A 23189-nucleotide genomic window follows, 5' to 3' on the forward strand; every position below is an offset into this window, starting at 1 on the left:
TTCCGTGTGCTCAGACTTCTGCTTTCTGCTTCATGTTAGTTTAAACTAATGACAAATGAGCTAATCACACCTACTCACTGCACTGCATAGCCCTGCCTTGGTGCCTGCTGGAACAATGCAGCAAACTGTTTATTTTTCTTCTTGCTGCCAGTTTCTTCCCTTGAAGTCAAAGCATTTGGGTCAGGACTTCAGACAAGCTTATTTAGCCCCCCTCGCTGCAACATATTTTGATCCAAATCACCCCATCTTAATCGCACAAAGTCAGACTAAATTTTGCAAGGTGGCCAGTTTGGTTTCTATGTTTTTCTTGGTTAAAAAGAAAATAAAAGCACTCTGCTAGAGGGAAGAGAGATTTGTCTGACACAGCTGACACACCAGATAACCAAGTCTTGAAACTTTTAGGAATTCACTCTGCTAGTCAAGCAGAGTGCGTTTTCATTCATTTTGTTCAGTGGTACTTAGGAATATACTACTTAATAGTAAACCCAGTCAGCTAAATGCAGACTTCACTTTTTCCCTTCTGTCTTCCTGATTGTTTAACTGTCCAGTACTGACACTGCATTTGTTATTCATGCTAGCTTTTGCATGAAGCACAGCTTTAAAAAAAAAAAAAAGGTGGCTGTTGCAGATGGCAAGGAATGATCAGTAAGGAAAGGAGGGAGTGTTGCCTCATCCCCAGTAAAATTCTCTGATTCAGTTTGAGATCCAGGATTTGGAACAGAATTTCAAAACCCAGTTGCCAAAAAGGACTTTCCTGGACAAAGTATTAACTGGAAAAAACCTACAAGCTAAACTCAACCATAAAGCAAAAGTCTGGAACAGCGTTCTCTGAGCTGGAAACGAGGAGAAATTGGCTCTGTAGTGTGACAGAGTCGAATAGAAGATTGCTTTGGCCATCTCAGTCTTTCTTGCTCCAAAGGCTACAAGTATCATTTGCTCTGTCACTGAGTAAAGTTGAAGAGGGAAAAGCCTATGTACTTCAGCAAACAGGAGATCACCTGTCAAGATAATTATAAAATAATGCTACACAGTAGAGTTGTTCCTGAGGTGAAATCCTAGCCTGAATGAAGGTAACAAAAGTAATCCCATAGATTAAAGAGGGGGCCAATATTTCAGCCAGGATGTATTAAATTGAAAAACCAGTTTAGTGCAGTCCAAGAGACCTTGCTTGCTTTGAATAATGAGCTTCAGGCCTGCTTCATGTTTTTGGTTGCTATCATAATAGTGAGTTAAATGTCCAGGGCCAGGGTGAGAGTCCAGGCAACTGTCCTTAGGCATAGCACATGTGTACAGATCATACAAAAAAAGATTTGAGTTACAGATCTGTCTGGTTTGACTGGACTTCTGGTGATACCCAGCTGATAGCTGATGAAAGCTAGCACAATTCCATAAGCAGAGACAATGTCCAGGATTGCTATCATGCATTTAAACTTGAATCATGTAGAGTAAAAGTCCCTTTCCACTAAGGTCTATGAAGAAAATGAGAACTGGATGTAGTGACTCCTTACAAAATGCAAAGCACTGCAAGTCAGAACTGAGAACATAACCTCTGTTTCTTTTTTCTTTTCTTTTTTTTTTTTTTTAGGAGTGACATCATCATGGTCCTTCCTTTGAAACATCAGTATGATGCTCAATAATAATGAACAAAGAAAACCAAATAATAGGGCAAATGCTTGAAAGAGAGACCCACTGTGGGGGTGTCAACAAATAAACCATATTAGGCTTAAGACCTCTTATAAGATGAAAATCATTGGAAGAGGAGAAAATGTGGGAGAAATACTATAGATGCTTGCCCTGCTCTTACTCTTCTCTGCATGCCTGTTCATAGACAGCACTGGGGCAGGTTACTGAGCAGAATGAAGCCTTGGTCTGGACCAAAATGGTTTACCTGGACATTGGTCTTGTTCTTTACCCTCCTTGCCTCTCTCTACCCCATCCTGCTGGCACTGTGTTTCCAGCATCAGTGACTGCTGAAGTGCTGACTCAAAGCAGCTTTTCATCTTCATGGAAGCCCTGTGGTGGCTGTTCTCTTGATGTCCAAAAGTCTAGGCCGTGCCTTGCAGAGATTTCAGTCTAAGCACAAGCTTGGGAGAGCAGAACATCAGTGGACTTTCAGGATATGGGTTTTCCTGTTTCACTGAAAGCAGGACGGTTGGTGTAGATGTCCTAGCAGAAATCAAATGTGACTTTGTAGATGAGTCCAGAAGCGCTGTTATACACAGACAAGTGCCTGCACTGTTTCCCCGTCTGTTGCATAGACTCTCTCTTGCTCTTTTGAGAAAGCTACTTCATCCTTTTTTTGGCAGTGCTCCTGACACTGACTCAAAATGACAAATCATAAGATTTTTTTGTGAGTGCGAGGTTGGAACGTGTCTCAAGTAGTTTCAATAGCCGCCCTTCTGAGGGGAAGCAGCCATGATGGTGAACGTTTTGGAAAGCTGTGCTGCCGCTTCCAGTTTGCCCCACTATGTTGTTCTCAGTGGGAAGGGAATTATACTTTGGGTGGTTTTAGTTTACAACATGTACTCCAGACGCTGTTTCGCCATTTCATTCCCTGTGTAATCCCTGTATCTCCTAGAAAGTGCTTTATTACCAACTCCATCTGTTCTGAGAACTGCTTTCCCTTCAAACAGCCGAAGCCTGTGGGATGAGAAACTACATCTAAATGAAGTGGTATCAGTGCTGGCAGTGGGAATTCTGTTTTGGCAGCTTGCTTAGCTGGCCAACAAGCATGTTTCTTTATCTGATTGGAGGCTTTGACCATGGAGATAAGCAGCACAAAATGCCTGTAAGGAAAGCTATTTACTTGAAGAGAGGAAGTGGCTTTGTATTTCTAGAGCACTTTTCACCTTATTTGGGTGCTTCTGCAGTACTAAGGAGTGAAAATGCTCGTTACTTAACAAGGAAATTACATCTGTAATATAAATGGAAAGAAAAAAGTACAAAGAGAGACTAATAAGCAGGTAAATGTTATATCAATGTCTGTAACTACTTCTTGGTTTTAGTGATACAAGATTGTTATGTGAGCAAATCCTCCCCTACCAGTAGCTTGTACCAGTAGCCTCTCACGTCTCTAACCTCTTAACAATAACCAGTAGCAGCTCCTTGGAGAAAGTACAGCAATAAAGAGACTTTTTTCTTGTTCTTCCTCATTACTTCAGGTCCACCTCTTGCCTTTTAGATTGCAAGCTTGAGTCATAACTTTTAATAGACAGCAATATTGATTAAGCCACATACTATTAAGTAGCCTAATGATAGATATTATGAATAGAGACGCTGCTATCATTAATTTACAATTGTATTATTTTGCAGTTATAACTACAAAACTACTAAGTATCATTCTCAAATCTTTTAAGATTAACCCAACTATGCTATTATCATTCTGTCACCCTTTCTTTCCACCCACTTGGTGCCAGGGTGTGAGCCTGTCCCTCTTTATTCTCGCCACTGAGTCTTTTGGACATGGGCTGCTGATGGAGAGTTGTATGAGTTATCCATGGGGGTTCTCTCTAGCATCCTCGTGGGCTTGGGTGTACAGGTAGCTTCACTAAAGTTTGTAGGTGTCAGAGCTCCTGCTGTCAGAAGATCCCACCCTCTTTTGACCTTTGCCTGATTTTATGCCTTATTCCCCCCTTTTTACATTGCAGAACCTGCCTTTTTTGCTGCTTTTACCACTTTCCTTTCTTTACCCAAACTCCTTGCAAATATGCAATTCACCTCAATTTTTTTTCATTGTTGGCCCTGATTCTGCTACTTCCATTCTCAAATTTGGTGTTTCCAATACCTTTACTCACATCTTGGCCTTATGTAGTGTTACTGGTACAGTTGCTTAGGTAAAGGTAGGTCTTCTAAGATCCATAGACTGCATTCTTAAAGCTCCCCTACAATTATCTAGTTGATACTGACAATGCCTTTTTTTTTTTCTTATTTCACCAGATTTCATACACTCACTAAGGCAAATTATCTTCCTGTAGCCTTGATTCCTTTACCTGCCTCCAATTAATGCAAGGAGTTTCATATCCAAGGCACAGCCTGCATACCAGGACAACAAAGCTACATATTTTTCATGCTCTGTTTTTTGCTCACACAGCATCCTTGCCCTTGAATTGCTTTAATTACTCTCTGGGTTCCCTGCAGAGGCTTTAGCTGGTCATGAGACCCGATGGTCTGGTGGGGCCTCTTTCTTGCATTCATACAACTGTACCTGCACTCCAACTTTTGCACAATAGTTATGGGTATGTTGTTTTTTATTTACTCTTAGCCAAGTAGTTGTGTTTGCAAAACTTTTCCAAATGTAGGCCTGGATAGCACTTCACTTCATCTCTGCAACCATGTTTCCCCTTGAGTTTCTCTTCTTTAAAGAATTTTTACTGTAATGTGCAAGTCCAGTGTAAGGTGAGTTCTAAACAACATTTACGTTTGTTCTTTCAAACAAAATTATTTCTTCTTGCCTTTGGTATCTTTGGGTACTCCTGTATTGTACAATGAAACATTTCTACAGAGAAAACTTTGCACTAAAAATTTCACTGATTTATTTTCTCTTGCAATTCCCTCTGAACAAAAGCTTTCTTCTTCAGATGTCCCTGTGTGGGTCTCCCATGAGTAAAAGATGACAAGATAGATGAGATTTTCAGAGGAGATACCTTCACTAACTGTAAAAGTCAGCTTTTCCTACTGCACTTTCACTAAGGTTTCTAATATTCTAGTTAAAATACAGCATGGCTTAGAAAAGTGAAAACTGTATTTCATTTGTCCTCAACAAAAGCTAATGCTCCACCCCATCTCCCTTTCCAACTGTACCTGAGCAGAGGTGAGTTCTGCATGGTGCTAGGGGGGTGTTTGAGCTGCAGCACTGCCAGCAGTGTGCCTGACTGGGCTCACGTGTGGGAAGGCTTCTGGGACCCACCGGCCCTCTTAGCTGTCACCGCAGCACCTGTGAGTGCCCACTGTCCCCGCAAGTGCTCCGGGAGCAAAGCGAGAGTCGGAGGCTGAGACGCTGAACACAGCGACAAAATTTTATACAAGCTTGGCTCTCAGATGGGGCTGCTGTTGTGTGCTTTCTCTGGGCACCATGAAGCTGAGCTTTGCTCAGCCCTGGCAGGCTCTCAGCACGAGCCCTTTGTGGCTGTCTGGGGTTGGCTGCTTCTCAGCAGTACCTGCTGCTGGTTGGTGTATGGCGTGAGCCTGTGTGGCTTTATACAGGTCAGGTTTTAATTACTTTGACACCTTAAATAGTAGTGGACCACTATCTTAGGTGCCGTGCTAGATTTGGTTGTTCTTTTTAAAAATCAAAGCTTTCAGGAGAAGGAATTACCCAGTGGTATGGAGAAAAGTTAAGGACATTCTCCTTTTTATCATTTACATTAAATGTTCAGAAAACTATATTAAGGTTGTACATTGTCATGAATTTTCCGTACTCACCTGGAGTCTATACTGTGAGACACAGACTGGTTTGTCTGCTACGAAGTGAGAGGGCGTACATTGCATCAACCTACAGTGAAGGCCATGCAGCTGTAATAGGTACATGTAAAAGTAAAGCCTTACACAGCTTCCTTCTGGTTAATAACAAAGCTTTTCCAGGAAGAAATTGATGGCCAGTCATAGAGAAAGGGCAAAATTAAGCTGCTGTCATGAAGGAAGCATGCTGAATACTTCTAGATTTTAACACTTGAATCCTTACATTTACAACATCCAATATTTGAAAGATGCATGCAATTTCTGTGCTGTGATTATATAGTGTCTTCATATAAGAACATAGAATATTTGTTAAAGCTCTATTTAACTCCTTTCTAAAGTGCTGGAAGATAAGATGAAAAAAATCTGATTTTCGGGCTTGTAGACTTCTACTGTCAGTAGCAGAGGCATTTGAAACATAGTTATGAAGCCAATGGGTGGTACCCAGACATGAGTGCTTGTCTGGCTTCCAGCTTTCATTTATCATTATATTATTTTACTGCCCTTGTTTTTGCCCCGCTGTACCAGGGGCCCTTCTAGCAATGCAAACTCAGTGCTCAACCCCAAGCAAAGAACTATGTTGTGTCCTGCCTGGACTCTTCTCTCACCTTTCTTCCAGAGGGAAAAGTGTGTGAGCAGCAGCAAATGTTTGTCCGTGGTAGGATTGGGGCAGGAAGGTGGTACCTGTGTAATATCCCCCTGTCCTTCATTTGCATGTGGGAAAGAAATGTAAGACAAGTTTGTTCTGGTGTTCTCTGAAGAGGATAGCCATACGTATGATGTGGCTGTGCCATTTGTCTTGGATGAGTGCTGCCGAGTGTGCCTATTCCTCCTGCAGCGTGTGCCTTGGAATATGGGAATGGGAAGGAGGGAGGCAGGCTTAGCACTGCTCAGAGCAGAAGCAATTGTACATGTATACATTTACTCATGTTTGCATTGCCTGTTTTGGATGCAAATGAACGCGAGCCAAAGGCTAAAAAGAAATTATGTCCTTTGAGTTACGTGGTCTCTACAACTGTAGTAGGGGTGGAAGCAGTGGAAACAGCTTTGGTGCAAAGAGAAAAGCATTTGTCTGCTTCTGCATCTCCCCTCCTCGCTTCCACCAGCCCATCTCAGGAGCTGCGTGGAGCTGTTACTGTGACAGGCAGGTTTTGAGGTGGGTGGAAATTTTCTAGTGAATACTTCTCTCAGAAAATACCACTTCACTGAATCCAAAACTTCTTATGCTACAATTTGGTGGGAACGTGCATACTAGAAGGGGAGTTTTCTCAGTGATGGCAACAGGCATTGTGGTTAGCAGAGAACTCCTGTTCCACAATAGCCTATATGGGCTGGTAAACTTATTTTGTGAGGCTGGAATTCAAAGCAGGGACTTGTATCCACTTTTATCCTGGGCTAACAAACTCTGAGCTACCACAGGATGTCCTGTTTTTTCAGATGAAGTCCAAGATGGGAGAAGCTTTGAAACCTCAAACTTCAAAGGGGTGAGAGGGTGTTTGGTGCTGTTGTGCTGTCTCCCAGAATGTGGACTGCCCCTCAGTGCATGGCAGTGGCAGCAACGTGGTGAGGAACTGCTCTGGTGGGAAACCTTATGTAGTTAAGAAAACAGCCTCTGGCTTAGCATGAGCTTGGCAGGTATCGTTATATCAGAAGTCACTCTCTTCTGTGCTGCTTTGTGGCTGCGCTAACGAGCAGCTGTTTGGCCAGGCATTATGTCTACCTTGGTGTTGGAATCAGGATTGCAATGGGGCCAGTGGTCTGCATCAAAACCTCTAGCCCTCCTGGATGGAGTCAATTTGTTTGCCAGCACTGCAATGCTGATGCACAACTTTGGATTGATGCAGATTGGTGCTGGTTAGGCAGCAAGGAACAGCAGCCACCCACGCCTGGGACAGATGGACTGGGGCGTGGTGTTGGCTCTTGGAAGTCTGTTGAAAACGAGCATTTCTCCATCCTGGCTAATGGAGTTTCCTGTGTTCATGGGGAAGCGACTTGGTGGAATAAGCTCGGTTCACTGCCTAGGAAATGCTCAGTGGTGTCCAGGCATTCCTCTCATAATACAGCCCGGGGACTTCTGACAGAGCAGACCTAGCAAGGCACTGGTTGATGTTTGAGTTTCTGGCCTTACAGATGAATTGTGTTTATAGGTGATTCAAATACAGGGACAGGAATTGGAACCCATAGATATCAAAATAAAAAATGTACACAGTGGAATTTCATAGTAACACAAGAACTTGGAACCTCAGTACGGTTTTGGCTTGAGTAATGATCCACAAGCAGGGAAGAATGTCCAAAATAGCTGACCTTCTGCTTCTGGATCACCTATCATGGATAGTTTCTCTCTCCTAAAATGATCAAATTGACTTCCACACAGGCATGACATGAAATCTTTAAAAATGTTCTTGTAATCAAATGCTGGCAGGCATGGAAGGAATTGTGTGCTCTGAGAACACTGTGAAAGGGAGGCAGAGGTCTCTCACCAACAACAGACATTGAGAACAACCAGCTCAACCCTTCCAGACAAGAAAGTAGGGCTTTTAAATTAGGCAAAAATTCTGGATTTCATCAACCTACTTTGCCACTTGCAGAGGCTGCATTTTGATACCCAAGTGTTCGCTATCCTATATTTATTCTTTCTGATTGATGGTTGGTGAAGTTGGGTTTGTTTGAATGCCTGGAAAATGGGGGCGAAGGAACTAGAGCTCAGGGAAGATTAAGTTTAAACTGGATTCTAATGGATTCAGGGACTGAATTTCAGATTGGTCAGCCTACTGCCAAAAAGTTTCTGATGCAAATGAATTTGATAGCTGCTGCTGACGTTCTTCCAGTTACGTTCTTCCAGCAGAAGTGGTGTCTGGTAAGGCAGTTTGCAGATGCTCCCCATGAAGCAATTCCTGAATTAATCCAGCAGGTCTCAAACTGCAGAAACACAGGATTTTTGAACTTTTTCTTCAGCATGATGCCAGTGGAGAGAACGCATGGAGGTCAGTTTCTTGGTGGCTTGTGCTGTTATTTCAAATACTGCTTCAGTGGAAGATATGCCTCCCTCTGTATTGAGCATTATTGTAATTGTGCAGGGGGAGCTCAGCTGCTGCAACCAAATCTAAATCTGACAGGAGGAAGTACGGTCTAGTACCATCTTCTCTCTCCTAGCTGGGAGGAAGGAGGTACTACATCCCTTCCTCAGGAACATAGGACAGAGCTGGTGCAGGGATGGTTTCAGAGGGATTTTTCAGGCTTGCTGAAATCTTTGCTCAGTCTCCTGGGGGAGCAAGCGCAGTGAGCTCTCCTCTGCCCAGCTACCTCAGCCAGGCACTCTGACAGGCACAGGTTGGTGTGGATTGCATCTGATGTGAGGGTGGGATAGAGCTGAGTGCAATCTGTGATTGGGATTTGCCAACAAGGCGGCAATTATAGATATGGGATTATACATGAGAAGGGCTACTTCCACTTCTTTTAACATTTCCAGAAAGAATGACAGGAGCCATTTTAGGATGAGACTGCCAGTCCTGCTCCGTGTCAGGGGTTGGAGAGCAGGGATCCTTCCTTAGCAGTATGAGAAGATTAAAAACTCCAGAAGGAGACAAGTGTAAACTGTGTATTACCCCTGGTTGCTGCTGAGACAAAATAGTGAGAAAAGCACCATCTTTGGTCCAGGTCCTGGCCTAGTATCACCTTATAATGCTAACAGTGTCATTGAGCCTATCCAGAAAGCTAAACTTGCTTTATCTCATAAGAGTTTCTTAGGGATAGGGCAGAGTAGTGTATTAGGATAGGCTGCTTTTTCTCAATGGATATTCAGAGAGCATCATCTGGGAGAGCTTCCAGCTCATTCTAGCTTCTCTTTCCTTAATAGAAGTCAGTATGGATCAGAGCCACAAGTTATTTCTAGTATATGGATTGCCAGAGATCTAAAATTAATATATGGGCCATCTTGTCCCAAGAGACCAGCGTGGCTGTGGATAGCTTTCTTCAGAAAAGCCCATCTATCTGTCTTTGCATGATAGCTTTCATTCCCAGGTAGGAAGTAAATACAGGCTTTCTAAGTTAGCAAGGACATGACAGTTTGCACTAGCTAAGCCCAATTTGGATGTTGCTGAGATGAAAAAGTGGGATTTCTTTAGAGTTTCCTCTGGCAGAGAAAAGTTTCACTAGCAGTCTTGGTCAAAGCCTGTCTGAATCTGTTTCCTAGCAGAAACGTGCTCCTCTTTCCTCCCACTTCTGTTACAATCTCTTCCAGAGGATAGGTGGTGGTGGGAAGGAGTGATTGCATTGGTTTTTAAGACTCAGTTTGATGTGAGCACCCCAGCCCGAGCTCTGTGCTGGCTGGAAAGAATGACATGAGGAAATAAGATTGCAGGAGCCTGGGGAGAAGCTTTGCAGACCACCTGGCCTTCAAATTCCTGGCACTGCTCAAACTTGTCTCTGTAGGAAATCCATGTTCCAAGTCAAGCTCTGGTCACATGAGAAAATGAATTTGGCAGGAATATTATGAGTCCCTACTGATCTGCCAACAAATCCACCCCAAGCATCTTGCTCCATGGCTCTACTCTTAGAATAGAGCAGCACAACTGACAGCCCAGCATAGAAATGTGCTTGCAGAAGTGCCTGGAGGTGGCTTCTGCAGGATTTCCCATGAACCAATGCTGCTGCAAGCTGACTTTCCTTAGCACCACGTTCTCTTTTTACAGTAAAACCAAAGGCAGGGGCTGAGGAGGGGCTTGCAAGCAAAGAGAATTAAGGTGGCAGGAAAAAAGGCATTCCTCCTCCTTAGCTTTCTTTGCTCCTGCTGTCCTAGGAAGGCTTTAGTTCTCCTGAGTACTGTTTAGTCACTCAAAAATGTACCAAAGTAGGGATAATTCATACTTCTATGCCCACCTGACCTCCTCTGACATCATTAGCAGCAACTGGTGAAACGTTGCTGTGTGCATTTAAGTGCTGCTTTGTGTATTTTTTTTCCCCAAATATCTCAGCTTTGGAGCAAGGTGCATAAAGAAAACGAAATTCAAAATGACTCTGGCACAATTATAGCAGAAATAAGCAGCTGTTGAGCTTAATGTGGATGCCATGATGGGAAATACAATCTCATTTCCTCTTTTTTTCATCTTTTGTGTTAGGTGTTCCGTTATCATCTTTATGTGGGATGTTCAGAAATTTTATTGCATTGAACATATCTGGGAATTGGAGGTCTCTTTATTACAGGAGGCAGAGATTTTGAGATGGGCTGTCAACAACTTTCAATGCTTTAACGTCCCTTCAAGGTGACTGGATGATGCACTTCACACAGAAGTGCCCCTTGGGGCACTATAACTGGAAACACAGGACTTCCTGTTCAGGCCACAAATTTTTGAAAATTAGAGGCCCAAAATTGGGTACGTAAATCAACCCTTCTATAAGCATAAGCCCAAATGTAGCTATGAAAAGTCCTGATTTTCAAGCAGCTGGGATAGGATCTAACTGTGTGCATTCAAGGTTGAAACTCTGAGTTGTGCTGTTTCCTAAAGGAGCTGAGTAATCACGTATGAATAGTTTTCCTTTAAATTTGTGAACGCATAAATTTGTATGTGTATTGATATATTTATTTATATATCTTACATAAATGTAAGACGTAATATTTATGTTATAAAAATATATACATTCATAAACAAAGACACAACCAAGTAAATATATTTATGCATATTTCTAATTAGGTTATCTAAGTACTCCTAGGAGATAATTAGAAATAATTATTCATTGGAGTGGAGAACACTATGAAGAAAAATCTTTTAACATCCATGTATAAGAAAAATCTTTTAACATCCATGTATAAGAAAAGCGACTAAGACTGGATGGGTCTCTCCCTTGGCAGCACAAAAAATGTGGTGGGTATGGTTATAGTCATTGCACAACTGTAGGTGAAATAGCATTTCATTTTGCTTCAGATTCTTGCATCCAGTGCTCTCCTGTCTTTTTGGGGTCAGGTAGGGACTACAGGTGTGAGGCTGAGGGCAGAGGCTGCAGCATACTTGAGGTCTGAAGTCTAGGAGCTCAATTGCTGTTCATTATCTTTATGCTCATCCAGCTCCTAAACACCACACGTGTTGGGACCATATCTGCTCTGTGACTCCAGGAGGTGGGCAATGCTCCTGCTCCCGGTTTACACTCACCAAATATGTGAGCAACAAGGGCAGGCAGCAAAGATGCTGAAGCAGCTGCTGTTTCAAAGGCAGTCTTTGGTGAAAGAGCACCTGCTTGAGGCTGAACAGGGTATCCTTCATCTTCCCTAGAGAGGCAGGTGGAGGTGGCTCCACAGGGATTTGCTCACTGGGATAGTTTTCAAAGTGAAAACTTTAATTTGCCAGTGCCCCCAAAATTTGAAGAGGCTGAAGGGAAGGATGGAGACTTGGCTCAGACCAGCACTCTGGTGGCCATGAACAGGTAGTTTGTTAACATGTTAGTTAAACTATGTAGTAAAGCTGAGATACATACACTTGTCAGCAATAAAAAGGACAAGACAACAGATCTGCGGATCTGCACAGTGGGAGAAAGGGAAGCTTTCCCTTCAGACTTTCCATGGCTGTGCCTTACTGCCATCGAAGCTTTCTGTGTAATTTTGGACCCACAGTGATCCTTCCGGGAGGACCTCTGTGCTCTCTCAGAACCTGGAAGGGGATGAAGAGAGGCCAGGGATGGCCAAGAGGGTGGCAGGGTGCTGCTGGGGATGGTGGCAGCCCTGGGTGTCTCTGCCCATCGCTTTCCACACGAGCCACCTGATGGTGCTGTCTGCCCGAGTTCCTGGATGCGCTGCCTGCTCTGCTCCTTGTGGGCCTCTGGGCCTGAACGGGGATGTGCCTCATCGCTGCACGTTTAATTAATACATAGATGCTAAAAACGGGTCTGCGTCTCCAACCGGGCTCTGGCGGTAGGAGCTCACCTTTCTGCAAGGCCCCGGGGCAATAACTGATGGGTATTTTGAAGCTTGATTTCAAGAAAGCGCTTTGGAAAAGGTCTGGGGGAGGCAGAACCTGCATGCCTCTGCGTTTTGTGGAGGCTGATGATGGCTTGCTAGGTTTTCCTAATTTATTTTGCATTCTCCTCACAATTTCCATTGTGGAGCTTTCCCGTACGAGGATTAACCGTCACAAGCGGTGCAGTGCAGCACTGGCAACCTCCCTGGAAATCACGCGTCCTGAATAACGATGAGAGCTGAAAGCAGGACAGAAAATCCACCCTTCTGCTCCCGAAATCATCACCACGCCATTGCACCCCAGGCAAAGATCAGTGCTTGGGCACACCCCGTACCCACAACCTTCCCCCCTCACAGCCCCCTCACAGGGGCTCACATTGAAATGTGTGGGTAAGGCGAGAAATGCAAACTGTGGGGCTGCTTCTGCCCAGTGCTGGGCACCCTGTTTGCTCTGGAGGGCACGGGCTTATGTGTGCAATCTTAGGGACCAGGTCCCTTGGTTAAGGACTGGTAGCATTGATGCTTCAGTGGAGGTGCAAGGGTCCAGGGGTAACTGATGCTGGCCAGCATCTGGGGCGTAAAATGTTGCTTAGCCGCTCTGGCCTCAGGCAAGCACTACCAGTGGGTCACTCTGAAGTAAACAGGCTGGCTCCACATTTGTTTCTCCCTGTCAGAATGATGAGTCCAACTAGATTCCTTTCTGTTTGTGTTTGCTGCTTGTCTGTGCTGACAAAACATGCATAGTTTGTAGCTCCCTTGCTTCAGCTGGCTGCCGTTCCATTTTAATGCGAGGCGCTTCATCAGAGGTCATTTACTCAGTGTGTTGCTGGGCCGTTTACAAATATGGGCTGATGAATATTTCATTGTCCTTCACCAGGAATTCTGTCGAAGGCTAGCGCTTCGTGGCAGTGAGTCAGTACGTGATGTGCTTAACCTGAAATTGTTTCCTCGCTAAATCTCTCATCGGATGTGCTAATTGCTGACGTTGAGGAGGGGAAGTTGATGGGAGGAGAAGGAATAAAAATGTATTAATATTATAATAGTCATTATCACTCCTTGATTCTACTTAAATATTCCTGGAATCACCGCTGCTGGGGGAAGAGGCTCTTCTAATGAAATCACAAGAGCAGACATCCCTTCCCGATCGCTCTAAGACCAATACCCAGGCTGGCTTCCCTTCCCGCAGTGCCACACCTCCAGGAAGGAGGCTCTGCTGGACTCAGAGTCCCTCTTAAGAGCTAGGATGTGTGAGTACTTGCAGCAGAGTAGGTGGTAGAACCAATTTATCTCTCTGTAAATCACCCGAGTGGAAGCGGGATACTGTATGCAGGGGACAAGTGCTGGTGTTAATGCCTACTTGAGACTGCAAAGAGCCTGGAGCAATGGTTCTGCAGAGGGAGACCCAGGCCGTTTATCTCCAGAGTCCAGTGATGATTCAGGCACCAGCATGATTAGGTATTTTATTGCTGAGCCAGATGAAGAAAACAGGATAGAGTACCAAGATTGACAGCAGGGGCCTATACAAGCAGCTTACCTCTCAGCTACCTGCTGGGAGGGAAGATGTTGCTGTACCATAGCAGCAGAAAGTCCCAGCTGTGTGTTGGATTTGTACAGGTGTGCCAGTGGCAATGCCTCACCTGCTGACATGGGAAAAGCCAGTGGGAAGGTATTTTCATGTTAATGTTGCATGTCACTGTAAAATGGTCTGTGTAACACTCTTCTGGATTTTCTGGGCTATATGGATTTCATGGTGAATGATGTCTCACTCTGATAACTAGTGCTATGGTGAGTGTTACGACTGTGTTACGCTGTGTTTCACTAGTGAGAAAATAATCCAACCAAAGAGCTTCTGTAGTGGTCCAAGCTTCTCCAGCCCTCTCCCTTGGTGGTGTTGAAGTCAAGCTACAGGGGTCTGCCAGTAACAAAAGTAAATGTGAATGTGTCAAACATGGAAAAGGGAGAGGAGGCCACGTGTACTTGGAAGTCACCCAGTTGCCTGCATGCTCAGAAATTTCTCCGCTGCTCAGACAGCAGGGATGGGCTGCAAAATGTGCTGGCTTCTCATTTACTGCTGCCGGCTGGTCATCTGCTGTTTCAGAGATATAGCAAAGGAAAGAAGCTGTGAATATATCAAATTTGGTAGCTCTGTAGGAATTGGTGGGTGATCTTAACTCAAATGAGGAGGAGAAAGGTTGGTGTAGTTTGGAAGGCAGAAGAGTGGTGGAGCTTAACTGGGTATGGACAAATGAGAGAGGCTCTTTTCACTTTTCCATCTTAGCCTGGTCTACACTATGCAGTTCACAGCTCTCACTATTGACGTTTGTCTTGCCATTATGCAACAGGCTAGCGCATGCTGCGCTGTAGGTAAGGTCCAAGTGGCAAGCACAGTTGGGTACCCTGTTTTGTGGGAAGCTCATGCCATGAACTGGGCAGAACAGACTGGATCTGGAAACTGGGCAGATGCGGAATTAGAGTTGTCTTCCCCAGCCTGCTGGCATTACTGGGACAGAGCAGGAGTTTCATGCTGGTGACACTATTTAGTCTTCCACAGGCAAAGGGGCTGTCCTTGTACTCATGGTACAAGAACTGGCCCTCAGCATCAAACTGCTTGGAAGGAGATGGAGTCTGAATACAGCGTGTTATTTTGTTTTTAAGATTCTGTGAAGTCTGTATTGCATGGACAGTCCACCGCTGTTCTAGTCAAGTCCGCACATATCTGTATGTGTATATATATATATATGCATATACCTGTATCGTGTTTTTTCTTATTGTGTGTTTTGGTGTAGTTTCTGGAAGCACCCCCAAGAGAGGTCTGGGGCTGGCTCCCCCCAGGTAGGGCCCAAACCCACTGAAGACAGCGGGAACATTTGCTCTAGAAATAGGGTTAGCCTGGGATAGATGTTTTGTGTCTGGAAACTTTAATCTCCATCCAGCTAGAAGCTTCACATATCTCTTGGAAAATCAACCTTTTGGACTCCTGTTAACCTTTCTGTGCTTAATCTCTACTGTTGCAAGTAGGTTTTGAAGGGATTTTGTTTGCTTGATTTTTAAATTTAACTAATGTCTTCAGGGTTTTTTTGGGCTGGTACCCTATGATGCAAAGTGCTCACTGAAAAATAATGAAGGACAGACTAGCTTGTAAAAGGAGAATATGGAAGCCTGGAAATTAGGTGTCTGGGAACTTTATGCCAATACTGATGAAAGAAATAAAAGCAGACAGTGTGGGAAAAAAAAATAAGTGAAGGCACCTTAGACTCCGTCATAGTCTTTATCAGGCTTCTTAGTAGATCTTTTTCTCTATAATTGGATTTTTTTTTTTATTTGACCAGTTGTAATGAGGGAATTAAACTGATTCTGTAACCAGCTCTTCCAAAGCAGATTGATTAAACCTCTAGATCTTTAAAATATAATTAATAACTTTTTGTAGAGAGAGACTTCTGTGGGTATGCAGGCATATGTGGGTGGTTACTGAGAATACATGGTACTCTAACCACTTCTCGCTATCTCTCTTTCACTCTTTCTGATGCATACAGATATTATGGGCCAAAATTTGCCACTTCTGTCATCCCAGAAATAAACAGGACTAGTCATAGGGCAAAACATGACTTACTACAAATACATGTGATAAAAACTGTACCTGAAGAAGGAAAAAAAAATGTAGTTTTTAATAACAGTTTCCAAAGTTAAGAGTGAATGAACAAGCTTACATTGTACTCTCTGAGAAGAAAGAATAATACCATTCTAGAGAAATTTGGTGAAGGGAGAGGAATTACAATGAAAATTACTATTTGAGGCAAGATGTCCAAATTTTGATTCGTGGTTGGTTTTCTCAGCATCATAGTTGACATTTCCAATTTTTGTCATGCTACAATTTAACAGTACTCCAGCCATGAGTTAAGTTCAGATATTGCACAAAAGAGTAAATAGTGCAGATTTTAGTTTTTTACTGTACTCCATTAGTCACTTTTCTCACCAGACACGGATGATGCATGCTCTGTCAGCCCATCTTTTGGTTGATGTTTTTGCTTGTCTACCTCTTATGTAAGCCTGGACTGTGAGAGCCATAAAATTTGTTTGGGACCCTGGTATAATATGTTCTGAGCCCCACAACTTTTCCTAATTGTTTCCAGGCTAGTGACTGGGCAGGCAGAGGTGCTGGTATGAAGCGTGGAGGAACCTGGAGGGAAAGAGAAAAAAAATAATTCCGTTTCTCTTCCTGTTACCAGCCCACATGGAGCCACTTGGCTACTCCTGTCTCCAGCAGCCATGTGTTTGGTGGCACTGAAGTTCAACTGCAGACTAAGCTGCGTTAGCAGGATCTTCGCCATCAAGCCTAGGGAGGTGGATTTTCCCCTCTGAGTTGCACTTGCTAGGCCATATCTACTACACTGTGCCCAGTTCTGAGTCCCTAGCACAAAAGGGGTATTGGAAATTGGAGCGAGTCCTCTAGGACAGGTAGGGGTCTGGGGCATGTGACATACAAGGAAAGGCAGGATGTGGTGCTTTCTTCATCCTGGAGAAGGTGTGGAGTGGACAGTCTAATTGCTGTCTGCAACTGAATAATGAGAAATTATAGAGAAGATGTAGCCAGATATCCACAGCAAAAGGGCGAGAGGCAACAGACACAAGTCACAGCACGAGAAAGTCCAGCCAGGTAGAAAGAAGATCTTCACAGGGGGGCAGTCAAGCATTGGAAGAGGTTGCCCAGAAAGGCTGTGGGATCTCTGTGTTTGGAGATATTCAGCTTTGGAAGTTGGACTAAGTAACCTCCAAAAGTCCCTTTTTACTTAAATTGGCTTCATGACTTTGTGAGAGAGTTCAAAGAGTGTTTTATGCAGTCTGTACTGCCTCTGTAATGCCCCAGAATGACTTCCAGATGAGTCTTTTCCATTCCTTTCAGAAACAAAAATCCCTCAGGACTCTTCATACCACAAAAAAACTTTGCCAAAACTTTGCAAGCTGCCACTCCTCACCCCATGCACACTCAGCTTTGTCTTTGCCTGTATGTTCCAATATGTGAAATGGCTGTTAGATTCACCTCTAGCTGAAAACACCTGCTTTTATAAAGAGCTTGAAATGGTATAAACTGCACATGAAGATTAGGCTTACTTTAGCCCTGTGCTTCCCAGGTGTCTCCCTGTGCTCCTCAGCAGATTCTTATAGAAAGCTCTGGCAAGTCTCACTGAGGGACTTGTGAGGGAGCGTTCTTCGCTCTTTTCACCAGCAGATGTTATTGATGAACTCTCTCCTCAATTTTTTCTTAAGGTTTCAGCCCACTAGGCTTAAACAGACTGCAAATAACCACTGTGTCACCATTTAAAATGAAACAGAGAACTTGGCTTGTGTCTCAAGAGATTGAAGTGAGCATCCACTCTTTGAGATCAACCAAATGCCGTTTAATCCATACTGGCATATCTGAATAGGATACAGAGCAAATAGGAATTTTTCATGAATTTAATTTTTGAAAAAAAACACCTCATCTCCTATTTGGGAAAACAAATTACAGAGGACTTTGTTTGCAAGTCTTGAATATTTTCACAGGATCATAGGATAAATCAGGTTGGAAGTGATCTTGGGACATCTCTAGTCCCACCTCAGGCTCAAAGTAGGGCAGACAATGGTGTTAGACCAGGTTACTCAGGGCTTTATCCAGCTGGGTTCTTAAAACTCCAAAGAGCAAAAATTGCACCACCTCTTTGAGCTGTGACTCTTCCAAAGAGGTCAATTGTTCCAGTTTTCTGGAAAAATGTCAGTAAGCTGAAGCCCTGGTTCAAAGGAACATGTCGCATTGTCAGGAGAGAACTGTGAGCAACCTGACTATGGCTTGAATAAATCATTAAAATGTCCTCCATCCTTCCCTATGTAAAGTGGATTCAGTAGCATTGAAGGTGCCAGAAAGACTATCCTAGTTTGAATTGCAGCTGAGCTCTGATGCAGTCACAAGTTCTGGCTCACTCCTTTCCTTCAGCCCTGGAATTCATCCAGTTCTGGACAAAGTCATGCTGGCCTTAAAATCTGCAGCTGAACTCTGTGGCAACATATTATTTTATCATTAATTTAGAGTGAATGAGAGAATCAGTGAAGGCACTCCCTTGCTGGCAGTTAATAAAATAATAAAGTTCAGGATTTCTGTCTTGAGAACTCCTGAAAAGATATGTTAAGTGTGAAATTAACCATAAGCATTGCAGCATGTGCTAGCTTAGCATCAAGGTGCCACAAGTTTTACTGAGTTTGACCCAGGAGTCCCTGGTCCGAAAGTTCATGGACTGTGCTCAGGGGGAAGCGAGACAACTACCAAGTTTTGGTTCAGCAAAGTTCCTGAGCATGGCATAAGCACTTGCAAATTTCCCTCTGCAAGTCTCAAAATTTTTGTGGTCTTAGTATTAGGATCACTTCCATGAGTGAATGAATAAATCTGTGATGGGAGTGTAACAGGAGAGCAGTGTGGTAACTGAGCTAATACTGGTTGCAGAAGCTTTTTTAAGGGTCTGCTCAGAAGCCTGACAAAGACTTTTTTTTTTTTTTTGAAAAGCTGCAAAAGTTTCTTGTTTCTTTGTCCCTGTCTCCTTTTCTATGCACCAGAACTTGATGAAACACCTTTTCTGGGTGAGCTTCAACAGGATAGATGAATTTGTGGCATTTATCTTGATGCCCAATGCCAGGAGAGAAAAAATCAATATTTAATAATTCCTTCTTAATACAGCCCTCCCATATCCCTGCTCAGAATATTCAAGGTCACCAAGCACTGTTCAAAGGCATGGGATAGTAAAAGCTGTGCTCTGAATGCTATCACATACTGCATGTTGTTCATCTCATGGGTTGCATTCAAGGACGCGCCGTGACAGCATATAATAATGCTCTTAATCTGACGTACTCAAATGGCTTCCTTGTTATATGAGTACAAGAAACAACTTTTTTTTTTTTTTAATTTTATCTTAAGTACATGTTTCCTACTGATAATGATGCCCTCCATCAGTCTACTTTAGTAGAAGCAAAGTTTAATCAACAGCTTTCCTACAGCCTCTCTCTTCCCCCCGGGTCTGGCTCTGAGCTCAGGCATGGTGGCTTTCTCTCATTTGCCCATTGCTGGAGAGGTCTGTCGTTTTGTTCTTCTTAGAAATGGACGGCGAGCTACAATTTGTATTTTGGGATCAGTTAAGGAGATAAATGTAAGACAGTCTCCAGCCTGTTGAGTTTACAATTTCACTCAAAGGTAAAAATCATCAGAAGCATGTAAGTAATACAGGCTCCAAATTTAAGGAAATTGGGGTACTTAGAAGTCCAGATTTCTCTGGTAGTTAATGAGACCTAGACTTGGTGAATTTTTTGCTGTACCCAAATGTAGACATTTCTCCCACACTCTAATTGTAGGACAGTGCAGACAAGCTTACACTTGCCTTCCACAAGGCACAAAGCCCTTTTCAGCAATGGTTTCATTTCATATTTATAGACTAGACATTTATTTATTTTCTCTGACTTTCCACTTTCAAACTGTGCTGGTGTATATCCTTTATGGTTCTGGGTGTTGTTCCATCAAGGAGCTGAATCAGTACAGGAGGAACCCATCTGTGTTCCCTGTCACTGGGTAACTCCCTGTACGATTCATGCCACCTATTTTGCCTCCTGTTTTGGTCAACTCCTCCACTTTTCACTTTTTAAGTTGTGTTCCAAGTTTCAGTGATATTTGGTATCTGTACCTATGCTGACCTTACTTTTATTTTTTTGTTGTTGTTGTTTTGATTCCCTGTTCCAGCTAACCTGCTAGCAAAGCTGTGCTTGAAAAATGGGCAGATAAAACCTACTCATTCTACTGAGTAACCGTAGGCTTTTTCTTACGGTTTCACTTACAGAGAGCTGTCTTATAGAACCACCAATTTTCATAACGGGCAACTTTTTCCATATTGACTTTGCAAGTAATTGTTGAGAAAGTGCAGAGACCTCTTCTCTGCCTATAAATCCACCAAATGAATCTTTCTTAGCCTCTTCTGAGATCTTACTACACTACACTTAAACTACATGGTAAAACCCAACCACTGAGGATTTATGAAGCTTGGGTAATGGTAATTTATTGGCTTCAGTGTTCTTGCTCATTTATAAAACAGTCTGATGAAGAAGAAGCATTCATACTTTATTACTCTTCCTTGAACAATGACATTTTTATTTCTGAAGCATTGTTTTTCTTTTTGGTTTTAATCTGAAGACAAACCACAATTTCCCTTAATTTGACACAACAGAAAATTGGCCTGAGAAACTTTGAATTCCTTTTTAATAATTACAAAATTCATGGTCCAATATTGTGATCTAATAACTGTGGGATTGAAAGTTTAAAACAGAATGATCACGAATAAAAGTCATTAATGAGATGCGATAATTGCATTTTTCTACAATAAGGTAGATATTTTTGACTGCATCTTCACAAATAATCCTAATTTCGGTAGATACTCTGCTATTACCACTACCTCAACAAAACCATAGGAACTATTATGAGAACAGCAGAATTTATTTAAAACTGGACATCTATGAGTTTGTGTCCTGACACATACACCAGTGCAAAACTGCTAGTGCATCTCCATGTCCTTCTTACCAGCTTTATTGGACAAGAGAGAACACAGATGATGCTAGTCTGCAGCTGTATGTGTACAGGTTTGTTAGCTGTCTCAGGCTCACTGGTGTATGTATAGTGGCTGAGTTTTGCCTGCCTTTTCCTTAATGGTAAGCACTAATTTTGGTCTTTCTTCTCTCTCCAGCTGCCACATCCCTGAAACTTACAAAAATATAATTATCTGTGAGACTTCAGCCCTTCTTTCAAAATTGGTTAAAATTAGCCAAAGAAAAAATTCACTAAAGGGAGCTGACAGACAGGAAATCAGGCCAAAAATACATCAGCCATCATGTCAGTTCTGTGTGTCATGGGTAGCTGTTAATTTAATACCACATTTCTTCCAGGCTGGCCTGTTGGGATAGCTATGCCTGCGTCCAGAAGGTATGATTACTCTGTGCCTGTTTCAGTGAGGAGCTCCTTGGAAACGTTCAAATGCGTCCCTCGACTCTGATCATCACTGCAATCTCAGAGGGGGCTTGGCAACCCAGGGTTTTCTGTTCCTTGTGAATTTAGGGGCACATCAATTGGCCTGTGCAAGGCAGGTGGGGCTTGCTTGTGGCCAAGGGCTTTAGAAACGGAAAGGATTGTGTACCAGTGTGGGACTCCTCTCTGGAGAGAAATCTGTGCCCTCAGTGATCACCCACCCTCTGTGCACAAACTGGTGTTCTCTGTTATGGGCAGAAATAACATACCAAAGCTAATGGAGAAAGGCCTTCCCCATGCGCCATCTGCATTTTTGTCTGAGACACAGCCTGTCTCTTAAGTTTTGATCCCGTGTAGAGTTAGGGTGAGTTCAAGTGTGTAGTAAATGCTGCATCTTAGGTACAGCACCCCTGTGTGTCAGGCCCTGTTGCCCTGATAACATATTATCTTGCACGGGCTCTACTGCAGAGATAGCTTTCCATGCGTGGGGGGGTTACCAATTTTAGACCTACTGCTGCGAAAGACCCATATGCCTGGATTTAATTTTGTGCCTGGGAGCACTTCTGTTGGAGTCAGCAGGCATCTTCATCTATGCAGAGTAAGGCTGCATAGGTTGGCCTGGTGCAGGTCTTCTGCAAGGTTTATTCAACACCCCATGCCTGTAAAGACACCATAGCTGCTATTCCATTGATATAAAGGAGATAATGGTGTTACTTTCCCTTTCAAGGTGTCCTGCAGTGCTGAAGACTTTTTATTTGTATTTTTTTTAATTTCTATTGCACAGTGCAATTTGGTGAAGGGGTTTCAGAGAGAGCCCTAAACTAGTTAGCTTTTAAGTATTATAAGCAGTGTAGTTGCATTAGCACAGAGCTCAGCTGGATAAATTATCGATGTGCAGCATAGACATACCCTAAATTTCTAGTATGGTTACCTCGGTGACACATTTTCAAACCACAGCTTAGCAAAAAAATATGATTTTTTTTTTCCCCGTCCCAAATACTGTGCTAGGAAAACTTGCATACATTTTGCTTTTTTATTATCACACTATTCTTTCCTTTAAATTCTAACCTGATTGCCTAATTTTATTTCATTCATTTTTTTTCTTTTGTTGGTTGTATCCTCTCATTCATCTGAGCCTGGATCCTCAGTAACCAAAACTGTTTCAGCCAGGATATGGAAGATACCACCTCTGCATAATAAATGTTGTTTCAGTTCCCTCATGATGGAAGACTAGACAAGAGCAGAAAAGGAATGGAGGTTAAATATTATGTCCCTATATAAATCTATGCAGTTCTGAACACACTGTCAACCAGGACACAGTAGGATTAGAAAAAGCTCAGAAAAGGGCAAAAAGCATGATAGATGTAGTTTTTACAGCAGGAGAATAAGTTGCATTCTTCAGTCTAGGGGGGAAAAAGTGGCCGTGGAGGGACAGGCGTGTGGTGCCATGGAAGTCTGCTGTGGAGAACATGGAGAAAGTGTATAAGAAACTGCCATGGGCAGCCACAACACAAGAATATTCAGTGAAATTCACTGGGGAGCAGGTTTAAAGGTCTTCAGGGAATAACCTATCTTGCAGTGACTGGAAAGTTAGTGAAGCTCATTGCTACAGCATGTGAGCAAGACCAAAAGGCATCAAAATGGGATTAGATTATGTGGATGAAGGTAATAACCTTGATAGTAGCTCAGCAATGATTAAGAAGTTTAGTGGGTAGAAATCAGGAGGTAAAGGATGCATTATTCATCTTAAAGGCAAAATAAGAC

This window comes from Cygnus atratus, chromosome 2 (assembly GCF_013377495.2).
Source record: "Cygnus atratus isolate AKBS03 ecotype Queensland, Australia chromosome 2, CAtr_DNAZoo_HiC_assembly, whole genome shotgun sequence".
Classification (NCBI taxonomy): Eukaryota; Metazoa; Chordata; class Aves; order Anseriformes; family Anatidae; genus Cygnus; species Cygnus atratus.